This window comes from Lasioglossum baleicum, unplaced genomic scaffold (genome assembly GCF_051020765.1).
Source record: "Lasioglossum baleicum unplaced genomic scaffold, iyLasBale1 scaffold0073, whole genome shotgun sequence".
Lineage (NCBI taxonomy): Eukaryota > Metazoa > Arthropoda > Insecta > Hymenoptera > Halictidae > Lasioglossum > Lasioglossum baleicum.
In genome coordinates this window covers 510,001-520,000 of record NW_027469133.1, presented here as the reverse complement: position 1 = coordinate 520,000, position 10,000 = coordinate 510,001, and the positions used below count along the sequence as shown (strand labels likewise).

The 10,000-nt window shown below is 47.5% G+C and overlaps 1 pseudogene; it reads left to right on the top strand.

The window, feature by feature from the left end:
- The first annotated feature begins 1,356 nt into the window (after positions 1-1,356).
- On the top strand, positions 1,357-4,227 carry LOC143219798 (large subunit ribosomal RNA; annotated as a pseudogene).
- The last annotated feature ends 5,773 nt before the right edge of the window (positions 4,228-10,000 follow it).

The window sequence follows — 10,000 nt, the reverse complement described above, 5'->3', positions numbered from 1 at the left end:
TATATATATCTAGTTTCCACGAGAGGCGAAGTAGGGATTGGTATTTCTTACGTTCGGACTTGCGTGAGTGTTTTTACGGTGTCGTGAGTCGTATTGAAAATACGACCGCCCGTAAGGCACCGCTTCGACGAGGATCTCCAAATCTCTCACCTTCTCTGCGAAACGATTCGCCTTGCGGAAAGAAGCGTTTCCACTCATGAACATTTAACGCGCTCCCGACGTCGCCTGAAATGATGCGTATATACGAAAGAGGTATATTTACAAGAGTCTCGCGAGACTACAGAGATGGACACACAAATTATAAAAGAAAGAAAGAATACTGTGTGGCACACAGAGTGTGTGTGGTGTGGCAATGTTAAGCCCCAGGGAGAGAATATGCCTGTGCGTGGATGAGTTTCTTAACTCTACGTTATAATTGCCATACGGCGGAGGGTCGTCGTTGCCGGCGATTTCGACAAACACACATTCCTTTTCGAGTCTTCGAGGGAAGAGACGAAAGAGATCTCTCGTTCTATCGCGAACGCTTTGATGATCGATGGACAGCGGAGCAAAGCGCAGCAATGTGCGGGATGAGCACGTCGTACTTGATCGGGTCGGAATTATTCCCCGTCGTCGACGTGTCCTCGCTAATCTGTGCGATTGCCATTCCATCGCCACGTTCGCGTTGAATCGTATTGATGACGGCCTATGAGCGTCTTGAGATCTTACTCTCTTTCTCTCGTGTCTCTAATTTGGTTTTGCGTTTGATCGATGATAAATCGTTTCGTGCGCAACGTTTCTGTACCCCCGTGGTTTTTGGTTCAATTATATAGAAGTAGAGAGAAAAAGAAATCCCACCGGGTTATATGTATTATTATTTTTTTTTTTTAATAATATGTATACTCCTCTATTGGCGAGGCTTATTTCGAACTTGATTGTCACACGACGCAAAAGACACACTTGTGTGTTCACGCACGGAACAGCACCGCGGAGAGAGAAAAGGTATATCCAATGATGAAAACCTTTATGTCGGTCGCCCCATGTCTTTTCTTTTCTTCATTGTCGATTCGTGCGGAACCGCGCGATCTGTCGGTCGTCCAGTCCCCGAAAGTTCTTTTCGACGGACGTTAAAGTTAACCGGCCAGATCGTCTAGCGAGAGTTTCCGATCGACGAGAGATGAAGAAAGAATTATATTGACACTTTGGTGTGGCGCATAAGGCATATATCGGTTTTTTGTTTACCTTTTTCTCTCTTCTGTCGTGTAGTGTTGTTTCGTTTTCTTTTTTTTTCTTTTTTTTTTGTGCTTTGTACGTTTTCGCGAGTACTACTTTTACGCTCTTTCGGCCGAAACACACAAAATTTTGTATCACGTACGACGACCTCAGAGTAGGCGAGATTACCCGCTGAATTTAAGCATATTACTAAGCGGAGGAAAAGAAACTAACAAGGATTTCCTTAGTAGCGGCGAGCGAACAGGAATTAGCCCAGCACTGAATCCCGCGGTTCTGCCGTTGGGAAATGTAGTGTTCAGGAGGGTCAATTTATCCCGAGACGTCGAACCGCGTCCAAGTCCATCTTGAATGGGGCCATTTACCCGTAGAGGGTGCCAGGCCCGTAGCGACTGGTACGCGTTTCGGGAGGACCTCTCCTTAGAGTCGGGTTGCTTGAGAGTGCAGCCCTAAGTGGGTGGTAAACTCCATCTAAGGCTAAATATGACCACGAGACCGATAGCGAACAAGTACCGTGAGGGAAAGTTGAAAAGAACTTTGAAGAGAGAGTTCAAGAGTACGTGAAACCGTTCAGGGGTAAACCTGAGAAACCCAAAAGATCGAATGGGGAGATTCATCGTCGACGAGGCTGGCTTCCGTTGGTGCGCAGATAGCCCGTAATGGGCCACTTCGGTGGTTCCAGTGCGAGGGTACACCATCTTCGGCAAATGTTCCGGTCGCGTAGTCGTGCACTTCTCCCTTAGTAGAACGTCGCGACCCGTTGCGTGTCGGTCTACGGCTCGAGTTGTTGCCTGTCGTGTCGCCTTCGTGCGCACACGGCAGACGCTCGATCGCCTGGCCGGCTGCGTGACGGTACTCTGACGGTATCGGGCCGCAACCAATCCATTTTCGAATGTGTGTGCGTCAGGCCCGCCGCAAGCTCGGTTAGTTTGTCACCCGGATGGTACGGACCTAGCGCCGGCTCCGGGCCTAACCAGCTGTTAGCAGGCGGTGTCCTCGGACTGGCCAAGCTTTGAATTACCGGTCAGCGACGCTACTGCTTTGGGTACTCTCAGGACCCGTCTTGAAACACGGACCAAGGAGTCTAACATGTGCGCGAGTCATTGGGACATGTAAACCTAAAGGCGCAATGAAAGTGAAGATCGTACCTTAGCGTCGATCAAGGGAGGATGGGCCGCGTCACGATGCGGCCTCGCACTCCCGGGGCGTCTCGTTCTCATTGCGAGAAGAGGCGCACCCAGAGCGTACACGTTGGGACCCGAAAGATGGTGAACTATGCCTGGTCAGGACGAAGTCAGGGGAAACCCTGATGGAGGTCCGTAGCGATTCTGACGTGCAAATCGATCGTCGGAACTGGGTATAGGGGCGAAAGACTAATCGAACCATCTAGTAGCTGGTTCCCTCCGAAGTTTCCCTCAGGATAGCTGGCACTCGCTCGTTCTCTTTTGATGAACGTGTGCGAGTCTCATCTGGTAAAGCGAATGATTAGAGGCCTTGGGGCCGAAACGACCTCAACCTATTCTCAAACTTTAAATGGGTGAGATCTCTGGCTTGCTTGGATCAATGAAGCCACGAGATTATATTGGATCAGAGTGCCAAGTGGGCCAATTTTGGTAAGCAGAACTGGCGCTGTGGGATGAACCAAACGCAGAGTTAAGGCGCCTAAGTCGACGCTTATGGGATACCATGAAAGGCGTTGGTTGCTTAAGACAGCAGGACGGTGGCCATGGAAGTCGGAATCCGCTAAGGAGTGTGTAACAACTCACCTGCCGAAGCAACTAGCCCTGAAAATGGATGGCGCTGAAGCGTCGCGCCTATACTCCGCCGTCAGCGGCAAGTGAGGTTGACGTTAGCTTTTTTTAAAGGCGCGTCTTCCATGAAGCTCTGACGAGTAGGAGGGTCGCGGCGGTGTGCGCAGAAGGGTCTGGGCGTGAGCCTGCCTGGAGCCGCCGTCGGTGCAGATCTTGGTGGTAGTAGCAAATACTCCAGCGAGGCCCTGGAGGACTGACGTGGAGAAGGGTTTCGTGTGAACAGCCGTTGCACACGAGTCAGTCGATCCTAAGCCCTAAGAGAAATCCTATGTAGATGAGGTGTCCTAAGAGAGAGCAAAATATCATTTAATGATAAACAAAAACACACACCCATCGGGCGAAAGGGAATCCGGTTTCTATTCCGGAACCCGGCAGCGGAACCGCTTACCAATCGGGCCCTCGTAAGAGTGTTCGTCGGGGTAACCCAAAATGACCTGGAGACGCCGTCGGGAGATCCGGGGAGAGTTTTCTTTTCTGTATAAGCGTTCGAGTTCCCTGGAAACCTCTAGCAGGGAGATAGGGTTTGGAACGCGAAGAGCACCGCAGTTGCGGCGGTGTCCGGATCTTCCCCTCGGACCTTGAAAATCCAGGAGAGGGCCACGTGGAGGTGTCGCGCCGGTTCGTACCCATATCCGCAGCAGGTCTCCAAGGTAAAGAGCCTCTAGTCGATAGATTAATGTAGGTAAGGGAAGTCGGCAAATTGGATCCGTAACTTCGGAATAAGGATTGGCTCTGAGGAGCGGGGCGTGTCGGGCTTGGTCGGGAAGCGGGTCTGGCTGACGTGCCGGGCCTGGGCGAGGTGAACACATTGATGGGAATCCGAGCTCGGTCCCGTGCCTTGGCCTCCCGCGGATCTTCCTTGCTGCGAGGCTTTCGTCTAGAACGATCGTCCTCTTCGGCCGCCATTCAACGCTCAGCTCAGAACTGGCACGGACTAGGGGAATCCGACTGTCTAATTAAAACAAAGCATTGCGATGGCCCCCACGGGTGTTGACGCAATGTGATTTCTGCCCAGTGCTCTGAATGTCAACGTGAAGAAATTCAAAAAAGCGCGGGTAAACGGCGGGAGTAACTATGACTCTCTTAAGGTAGCCAAATGCCTCGTCATCTAATTAGTGACGCGCATGAATGGATTAACGAGATTCCCTCTGTCCCTATCTACTGAGTTCCAAGATGGCTGCCGAGTGCTCTGGTCACGTCATATCGTGCTCCGCATATCATTGCATAGAACAGTGGTAAAAATCTGTGGAATAAGATAGTATCATACATCAGTCTGTAGCGCTGGCGAAAACGAACACTCTGAGATATTAAGTGTGAAAATCCGTGCAGAATAGCAACAGTTACGAACATTTAAAGGTGTTGCAGAAAAGAATAACCTATCTGTGCGTGGCGTCGTTGTTGCGCGGCGTCGCCGAGTGGCGGCGCGACGGTCGCTTGTCCAGGCCGCTGATTGGTTGGCGAACGCGGATGCTCTGCGCGGTGATTGGCCGCACGAGGAAGCCTGCAATTGGCTACACCGGGAGAGTTCCCATTGGACAGTAGTGGAGCCCCACAATTGGTTGTATCAGAGGAGCTCTCATTGGCTGTGAAAGTAAACCAAACAAACATGTCCGCAATGGATATCGAGAATGATAACTCTGAGAAAAAAAGAGGCCGCTCAAAAAAAAGGAATAATGATGGCAATGAAACAACAACAGAGAAAAATAGCAAAAGTAAAAAGAGGAAGGAGGGTCACAAATCAAAAGAAACATGTGACACAGATAATAGTACCTCGGAAGAGGAACACGATAGCCTTTCAGACGCATTCATGAGCAACACGGGTGACCCAGTCTACGAACTCATCCAGTTCTGCAGAATAATGCCCAAATTAGTAACGCCAGGATACATAGAGCAATTGGGCAAAAAAGCAAAGAAAGTAGAAAAGCATATGAAGGGACTATATGAGGAGAATAAGAGACTGAAGGAGCAATTAGAAAACAAAATAGAAACTCAGGCACAAATAGCGGCGCTAGACAGTACACTCAGCAAGACGGTTGAAAAACTTGTTAAAATCAGAAAAGAATATTCTCTACCGCAACAGACGTATGCGCAGACACTAAAATTACCTCCAACGATTAGCGCGCCAAAAAAGATCGGACCGGCAAGGAATATAATAACCATCTACCCAAAGGAGCAGAAAGAAAATGCGAACAGTGAGGAGACAAAAAAGGCTCTTGTAACCAGCATCGCTCCTGCGAAAGAAAAATTAAAGATAAAGAGTCTTAAAAACATAAGTAATGGAGGAATCTTACTAGAGACGGAGACCAAGGAAGATATGGAAACGGTACTCCACCACGAAAAGTTGGAAAGTGCAGGTCTAAAAGCCAGCCTCCCTGCAAAAAAGAAACCATACATGATAATATACGGTATTCCATGTGACCTGTCGGAAAAAGACATCGCAGCCGACATTTGGCAACAGAACCTTGCGCAAATACCAAAGGATTCAATCAATGAAGAATTCTCTCTGAAATTTAAGACAGGAGCTAAAGATAGGGACACGGTAAACTGGGTGGCAGAAGTCTCCCCAACGACTCGGGAAATACTACGGAAACAAGACCGAATATTTATCGGCTGGAATTCCTGTCGTATAAAGGACTATATACCTGTAAGCCGCTGCTATAAATGTCAATCCTTCGGGCACGTATCGAAACACTGTCGCTGCAAACACGTTACGTGCGGACACTGCGGAACGGATGGACACGAATTCAAAAACTGCCCCAACAAAAATCAGCAGCCAAGCTGTATTAACTGCAAACGAGTAGGAAAATCACATGAACACTCCAACAGATGGATAGAATGCCCAGCATATAAAGCAGCCGTTGCAACCTGTTTAATGAAGACCGATTATGGACAATAGATGTCAACCGAACACAACCAGGAAAACTCTAAAAATTATGCAACTCAATGCACAGGGCTCGAGAGCGGTAATAGATCAAATCAGGCAAATAGCGCATGAGAATAACATAGACATACTCTTGCTCCAAGAACCTTACATGTATGGAAAGTTGGCATCTGGCTATAGCACGGCAAAGGTAGTCACAGACAAAAAGAGGTTTGCGAAGATCTCTACGGCAGACAAAGTTAAATCGGCAATAATAGTACTCAACAAAGAAATCAACGTAATGAAAATAGAGCAAGTGAGCAATACTCACTTCACATGCGTGGAAATCAGCAGACACAATGACAGATTCTACCTGGTGAACGGATATTTCCAGGATTGCGAGAGAATTGAGGAATACTTAAAACACCTGGACAAAATACTACATCTCCTACGTGGACAAAATGTAATAATAGGCCTAGACTCAAATGCCAACTCTTCCCAATGGCATTCTAGCTGCACAGACAACAGAGGAAAGCTACTAGAGGAAACAATAGCTCAATTTCGTCTATGTATTCTAAATGAGAAATCGAACACCTATACATACAGTAATATACATGGTAGCGCGAATATAGATCTCACGCTATGTACAGCATCCATCCATAGGCGAATGGCAAATTGGAAAGTACATGACGAGTACACGACCAGCGACCATAATGCAATCACATTTGAAATCTCGAACTCACCCCAAAAAATAGAAATGGTAAGAACGGAAAGATACAATATCAAGAGGGCCAACTGGAAAACATTTGTGACGTGCCTGTCACGAAACACACAGCAACTGGAAGAAGAAATCAACGCACAACAATCACCGGAGGCACACGCCTACTCAGTAAAACTAGAAAACTGTCTAGTGGAAGCAAGCGAGAAATCTATACCCAGAAAAACACAATTCTCCAAATCAGTCCCATGGTGGAACGCATCCCTGGAAAGACTAAGACAAAAAGTACGAAACGCAAGAAGATTATACCAAAAGGCAGCCGCAGAAACGACACGTAACAAATGGAAAGAAAAATACAGGGAACTACATAATACGTACACACATGAAATAAGGAAGGCAAAATTAAATAGTTGGAAAGAATTCGTCACCCGAGAAGGAAACACTGACACATGGGGGATTGTATACAAGATACAAATGAAGAAAATGAAGACCCAAAAAGCATGCGAAAACATAAAGTTCAATGGAATACAGCCTTTGACCTGGCAAGAGAACATGAAAATGCTACTAGATACTCTAATCCCTGATGACGCAGCAGCAAATGAAACAGAATGGCATAGGTCGGCAAAACAGCAAACAGCTCTCCCTCCAGACACAGAAGATGATTCACCGTTCACGGAAGCGGAAGTAGAAAGAGCAGTAAAAAGCATGGCAAATGGGAAGGCCCCTGGACACGATCTCCTCGAGGCGGAAATAATAAAATGCGCCTGGCCAGTCATCCGTACTTCATTGACAAGACTATATAAGCTATGTCTTACACAGGGAACCTTCCCAAAACAGTGGAAAGAAGGAAACATCCGTGTCTTGCTAAAAAACGAGGACAAGGACGAGACGAGCCCCGGATCATATAGGCCAATTTCGCTGCTACCAATACTAGGAAAAATACTAGAAAGGCTAATATTCCAACGATTAGAGGAATTATTTGACAGGCACCCACTAACAGCGGAAAGACAGTATGGTTTCAAACCAGGAGGCTCCACGGAAAAAGCAATCCATCATTTCCGAGAATTAGTAAATCAAGTGAATAGCAAATATGCTATAGCCCTCTTCTTTGACATCAAAGGAGCATTTGACAACGTATGGTGGACAAGCATCCTGAAGAATCTAAAAGAAAGAAATTGTCCAAGGAATTTATACAGACTAATACAGAGCTACCTGACCGAGAGAGTAGTCAAAATAGTCACACCTACTGACACGATTGAAAAGAACGCGACAAAGGGATGTCCACAAGGATCCATTCTGGGGCCAAAGTTCTGGAACTTGATCTTTGACGGGTTAATTAATAAACTCAGAGAACTAGGCTACGAAGTAGTAGCTTATGCTGATGACCTAATGGTCCTCATAAGCGGAAAAAGTCGAAAAGAGCTGGAAGAAAAGGCCAATGCAGTCGTAAAGGAACTTGAAACATGGTGCAAACAGCAAAAACAGCAACTATCATCAACTAAGTCCGAAATGCTCCTTGTAAAGGGATTCCTGGACATCAAGCGCCCACCAACAGTGAAAATAGGACAAACAACAATGAAGATGGTCCCGATAGTGCGATACCTCGGAGTACACTTTGGCACACGATTGAACATCACACCTCACGTGAAATTTATCAGCGATAAAAGCAAAGTAATCTTCGGCAGACTGGCTCAGGTTGCAAGTGCAAACTGGGGTTTAAACTGTGGAATACTAAGACTTCTATACAAAGGAATATTCACACCAATAATCACATATGCAGCCATTGGTTGGGCGGACAAACTGAACGTCCACCATAAGAGAACACTAGTGCAAGCACAGCGACAAGCCTTGATAAGAACTACAAAGGCTTACAGGACAATATCTAACGATGCACTCACAGTAATCGCAGCGGAATTCCCAATAGAGTTAGCAATAATAGAGCGAGTTGCAAGGTTCAAACTATGGAATAATCAAGACTTCACAATAGGCACCTTACGATACACAGCAAATACTACATCAAATGATGACAGGATAGAACAAATACAGAAAAACATAAAACTAGAATTAGCAGCTATCTGGCAGGAAAAATGGGACACCTCTGAGAAAGGACGCCTGACACATCGAATATTTGACAGCATAATAGATAGATTCCAAGCAAAGTGGATAAAATTGGACCATTACGTAGTCCAGATTTTATCAGGTCATGGGAACATAAAGTACAAGCTAAACCAACTGAAACTAGCTGATTCGGAAAGATGTGTGTGCGGAACACCAGAAACAGTAGAGCACATACTATTCAACTGCAAACTCCAAGAAAATATCCAACAAACTTTCAGAGTGAATCTAGCAACAAAAGGAATAGACTGGCCCTGCAACCTACGTGATCTAGTTCGAGAAGAAATCTATCCAATATTCAAAAAGTATGCCGGCGAAATAATGAGAGGCAGGCACCAATGAAATACCAGAGGACACAGTAAGTACAAAGGACACGCCCGTCATCGCATCGCGGGCACGGCAGTACTTGTGACTACCGTGTGCCGATGGCGGGCGGAGGTAGCTACGCTACCACCAAACTCTCGCATAAAATATGTGAGCCCGCAAGAGACCGAGCTTTGCGCTGGCGACCCCGCCTCCTCGTGGCCCCCGCTGGAAACGTCGCGCACGCATCCTCTAACTTCGGTAAGAGAATGCGTGCTCGACGGCTAAGTGGGTCGCTTCTCTGCTTCTCAGGGGCGGTCTACCCTCCTGGTGATCCTTAAGTGGTGAAGGAGGGGTTTTTCCAATCCCGGCGTGCTTGCACAACGAGGTGCACGCAGAACTACCTTGACAGTGGTTTTCAGTTATTTACCATCGCTGCAGTAGGCATTGCCTGGAACAGCAGAGCGAGCGAAAGCTCCAGAAACGCTCACCTAAACAATAGATGTCCCTATCTACTGGGTCCTAGAAGGTCCAGGGTTTTATTCCCTGGTGCGCCAACCCCTCCTCCAAGTGGTAGGACCTGGACACCCTCGGGTGACGAACGGGGCTCTGGTTGGAAGTGCTCTTACGTGAGTGATCGCTTGCGATCACCGTGGCACCCGCAAAATCGGAAAACTCCTCGCCGTGGCAACGACCCACCGGAGCGTAACCCGGTGGTACGTCACGGGAGTGAGACCGAGGGTCTTACCTTAACTGTGTGTCGGACCGCGGGGAGAAAAACCCCTCAACAAATCCCGACCTCTAAGCCGGAGACCGCGGTGAAAGAGGGTCGACGTTCCCTGCACGAACGTCGATGATCGGTGGGAGCACTGATCGCCTAGTGGCTAAACCTCAGGACTAAGGCGAACCCTGTTGTATAAGCCTTCTCCCTGGAAAGGGCGTCACCCGGGGAGTGACTGTTTTTCGTCCCAACTCGTGGGAATA